Below are 5,147 nucleotides of genomic sequence, written 5' to 3'. Positions count from 1 at the left end.
TGGGAATGGTTCCCTGAAAGAAATTCATGGAGTTATTACCAGCAGAAAAACTGGACTGAATAGTAAGTGACGAGAATAACAGGATCCTCGCTGGCTAACAGAGCACTTGGCACATATAGCAGCTCAGAAGTCTTTCTCAGGTCTCAGGACCGGGCGCTGCCTGGTGCAGATCTCTGCTTGGAGCAGTGCCCTGCCTCAGGCACCCGGTGGTATTGGTGAGTGACGCCCGTCTTGGATTTCTTTTTCCTTGGCTCCTCTCCTCTGGGTTCTGACTCGAGCTTGGTAAGATGCACATGACCCCTGATAATTTCCCCTGTCTCACAACACAACTTCTATTTCCCAGTCCTGACTAGTCTACCCTCTTTCCACTGAGGTAGAGCTCTTTAAAAGGCAAAGCCCATTTCCTCCCTGCCTGGTCCACAGAACACCACTGGCCCTGAGCTGTCCTGAGTGAGTCACTAATTGGGTGGGTGCATTGCCCAGGATGGAAGACAGGAAGTGAAAAAATGCCAGAACTGAAATTTTATCTTCTAGATGCCCCATCCCATCCTTCTTCAGTTTACGGCCTCTTTTCCATAGTTTATTTGGCTGATATCCTGAGAGCAGGACCAGTGCTTTTTCAAGATGGCGGCAGTTTGTGTTTCAATAGTTACAGCTGCACTGAGGTTTCATCTTAGAGTACTTTACTAATGGACCAGAAAATATTGTGCTCTGGAAACAGTAAATCAGTAACTAAGCCCTGTAGAGTGTCGGTGAAAAGACACACTTGTTTCTAGGCTGCTATGGTTTTGCAGGCAGTGTTCCACTACCTCCCCAAAAAATCACAGCTGACTCAATCTTCTTATAATATAAAACTCAAATTCCAAGTGAGCATAACAGGATGCTAGCAATCCTCTGTGTTTTCCTATAATAATTATTTTTTCCTGTCTTCCTAATCAATGCACTCATTAAAAAATTTACATCATAGAGGCACCTGGGTGGCTCAGTCGCAAGAGCGTGTGACTGTTGATTTCAGTTCAGGTCATGATCTCGTAGTTCATGAGATCAAGCCCCACAATGGGCTCTGTATTCATAGCACAGAGCCCACTGGGGATTCTCTCCCTCCCTCTCTCTGCCCACCCCCCCACTCATTGTCTCCCTCCCTCTCTCTCTCTCTCTCAAAATAAACAAATAAACTTTTAAAAACCCTTTACACTGTATATAACAATGATTGATCTTTATCATAAAAAGTGCGTTCTTCAAGATACAATATCCGATTTCCTATTTCTACCACCCATACCCTTATAAATAAACTTGAAATTGAAGACACTAACTGTAGGCATGTACTCCAATTCAGGGAGTACATGACCCTTGGAATACCTAATAAACTTTTGACTTCTTGTGCATTACAAATAAGAACCCGAAAAAAGAGAATGAGGAAGTAATTACCCAAGATAGAGAAATGTGAAGAGTGCCTGATGATTTGTCTTAGAATATGACTTTAGGACACTTTAGTAAGAGGAAATTGAGGGTGAAATACAGTGTAGCTTCTAGTAAGAGAAATATTCCATGTCGGTGCAGTGCATTTCATCAGAGCATTTTGCAATCCTTATCTTTGTAATCTTTAAAACCACAAGGGGAGTTGAGTAGGTGGTGAATGACTCCATTTTACAGATAAAGAAATTGAGGTACAGAATAATTGGGTTTCTCAAGGTCACAGACATCAGAGAAAATGCTGGGAATCAAGTCCACTTTTCTCAGTCCAGAATTTCACCCACTCATATTTTTAGAAGCTAAGACTCACCCAGCTTGGTTATCAACCTTCACTCTACACACTGTTGTTCTTTGAGTCTTCCTCGAAGTCCCGTTCTTCTTTTCTTCCTGGATGTCAATTCTCTTGTCGGTTCTCTTCCTGACACCAGAATTTTTCTTTCCTAATCCTTCATTGTCTCTCAGTATAAGTTGATTTCCTATTTGTGTTTCTGAAGCTCATGAGTACATTTATTTTACTAGCTAAAAGACATGAGCTGAAATTCTTGTGACATACATTGAAATGCAGTTAAGAGGATAAGTGGAGCACAAAATGTTGTGAAATCAAAATACAAAGGTTTATGGGTGTGCAGACTACAGGTCTGATGCTATTTAGCACGGTCTCTACACTACCTTGATGTAAGTCTAAATTTGAGACACTTTTTTTCGGCCAGTGTTAAATAGCTATTAATTTCCCAGGAGTGTAACTTCCCTTAGGGGTGATAGTGAAATGTCTTTGCCGTATCTTGTCATGATGAGGCAAGAGAGAAGTGGAATCTTTGGGTTTTAGATATGCTTTGGACAGGCAATAAGTGAGTGAAATGTTTACACCAGTTCCTATGGCTTGCACTAAATACCAAACTCTTTCTTGATCATATCACTTGCTCTTAAACATATCACAATTTCCAAGAGAAGTATTTCTCTTTTTTTAAAGTTAATTTATTTATTTGAGAGAGAGAGAGAGAGAGAACAGGAAATGGACCAAGAGAGAGGGAGAGAGAGAATCCCAAGAATCTCTCACTGTTACTGCAGAGCCCAACTCGGGGATCAAACTCACGAACAGTGAGATCATGACCCGAGCCAAAATCAAGAGTTGGATGCTTAACCAACTGAGCCACCCAGACGCCCTATATGCATTTCATTAGCATTAATCACCTTCTAGGATGCGGAGTCTTCTAGGTGCTGTCTCCCTAGTCAAAAATGTCCCATGAAAATCAAGAATCAGTATTTGATTACAGCCTTTGATAAGAGAGTACAGCACGTTGCTTAAGAGAAAGAGAGTGCTTCATAAGCATGTGGATTCAGAGCTTAGCTCTGCTGCCTTAGTAAAGTCGCTTGGTTTCCTGCGCCCCTCTCCTCACTGAGAAAATGGTGCTGATGACACCCACTTCCTGGCGTCCAATCTTACACAAGATAAGGTATGTCAAGTGCTTACACTCAACGAATAGCAACTATTTGAAGGTATGTTTAAAAACAAACAAGGCTCGGGGCCTCTGGCCGGCTAGGTCAGCAGACCATGCAACTCTTGATCTGCGGGTTGTGAGCCTGAGTCCCATGTTAGGTGTAAAGATTACTTAAAAATAAATAAATAGGGGCACGTGGGTGGCTCAGCTAGTTGGATGTCTCTTGACTTTGGCTCAGGTCATGATCTCACAGTTCATGAGTTCGAGCCTTGCATCGGGCTCCGTGCTGACCATGAAGAGCCTACTTGGGATTCTCTCTGTCTCTCTGTCTGTCTGTCTGTCTCTCTACCTCTCCCTACCTCAAAATAAATAAACTTAAAAATAAATAAATAAATAAATAAATAAGGTTATTAGTTGCCCATATGTGTGAGTATTCAAGGCACTTTGTCGCTGATGATTAGTGATAACTCAACTTCTGCATAGTGCTCTATTCATTTCATGCACATTGGTGTATATCAGGCACTAAATAGCAAGTCACCAGGTGTCCATTTCTAATTTGAATGAGTACAGACGGTCTGGTTCTCTAGTCTGCATGTGGTAGATCTTTATGCTTCTGGAAGGAATGAGAGAAGTGACTTCCTATCTTCACAAAGTGGAGGGAGACAGAGTGCCTTCTACATCCTCCAGGGTCACAGAAAGGTGGCGGCGTATCTTTGAAGATTAGAGAGCTGCACTGGTCACCTTTTTTAAAATAGAAAATCTTTGTAGATGGGATGGAATTCAACTTAACTATTTTTGCAAGCGATCTAATCTGAAGCTCCAGGGTTAAGCCACACACACACACACACACACACACACACACCCCTACCTCTCGCTAAAAACTGACCTAGCACTGAAGCTTATCTTTTTAAATTTATTTATTTATTTTGAGAGAAAGAACAAGTAGAGGAGGAGCAGAGGAAAGAGAGAGAAAAAGAGAGGGAGAGAGGGAGAGAGAGAGAGAGAGAGAGAATCCCAAGCAGACTCCTCACTGTCAGTGCAGAGCCTGATAAGGAGCTCAAACTCACAAAACTATGAGATCATGACCTGAGCTGAAATTTACTTGGACGCCTAATTGACAGAGCCACCCAGGCGCCCTCGCATTGAAACTTATCATGTGTCCGTTTAATATCACTGTGGCCATTGACCACTGAGCCATTGACAGGCGCTCGGATACAAATGTATCCAAAATGTTTTTGGGTGTACATGAGGGCAAAAAAGTCAACTAGTATCTATTAAACAACAATTTTGATCAGGCTTTTGAGTTGGATGTGGTTGGAAGTACATTAGAAGTATCTAAATGACACCCATCTTTTAAGGCCTAACTCATTGACCACGGCCTCTAAAAGCCAACCAACAGAAGATCTCTCCCTCCTCTGACTGGCCATTCTATGTATTGTTTACCAAAAGATTTCACGCTTTTTTGGTCCTTAACTCTTTACTGAGAACAAAAATCCAGCAGAAGCCAGTGCAGAAACCAGATCTAACCAGGGACTCAGGTAGAAGTGGGGTTATGGGTGTCTGGTGACCACTCTGTTGGTAGCCTAAGAAGCCTGGAACATTCTAAAACACCATTTGTAAAGTGCTTGCCTGTATCACATACTTGGCAGTTCATTGACATACAGTGTCCTTTTTTCCCCTGATTCTCGTACATTAGTTACTAGATTGCAAATGCCTAAAGGGCAAAGATTCAGATGGGAGACAAGAGGAGCAATGAGGGCTGGGAGTCAGGAGACAGCAGCTCTGGACCCAGCACTGCCACTCGCCAGACCTCGCACACAAGCACACTCAGTGTGCTGAGCCTGCAAAGGCCAAGCTAGCCTGCATATAAGAAGTGTGACGTAACTCCCAGTTTCTCCTGATGGGCCTGCTTTGCACTGGCTGTAGACCAGTTAACTATTTTTAGGATTCCTTTCATTCTCAAAAGTCTCCCAATTTGGAAGATCAGTCATATGACCTTATATATTAGGCCATGTTTCTTTCTTTCGTTTTGTTTTTACAGAAGCACTTTATTTTCCTTACACAGTGACGCTTTGCCGAAACCTAATGTTCTCACGTGACAGTAGAAAACCAAAATTTGTTGTCATCTCTTAAAGAATTGAGAACTGTGTACAAAAAAACCCATGCATCAACAAAAAGGATGAATACACTGTAAATGCAAATGGTTTTCCAACTCAAGGCCACGAACAACCCACG

This window comes from Crocuta crocuta, unplaced genomic scaffold, assembly GCF_008692635.1.
Source record: "Crocuta crocuta isolate KB4526 unplaced genomic scaffold, BGI_CrCroc_1.0 scaffold145, whole genome shotgun sequence".
Taxonomy (NCBI): Eukaryota; Metazoa; Chordata; class Mammalia; order Carnivora; family Hyaenidae; genus Crocuta; species Crocuta crocuta.
Note: the sequence above shows the minus strand (reverse complement) of the source record.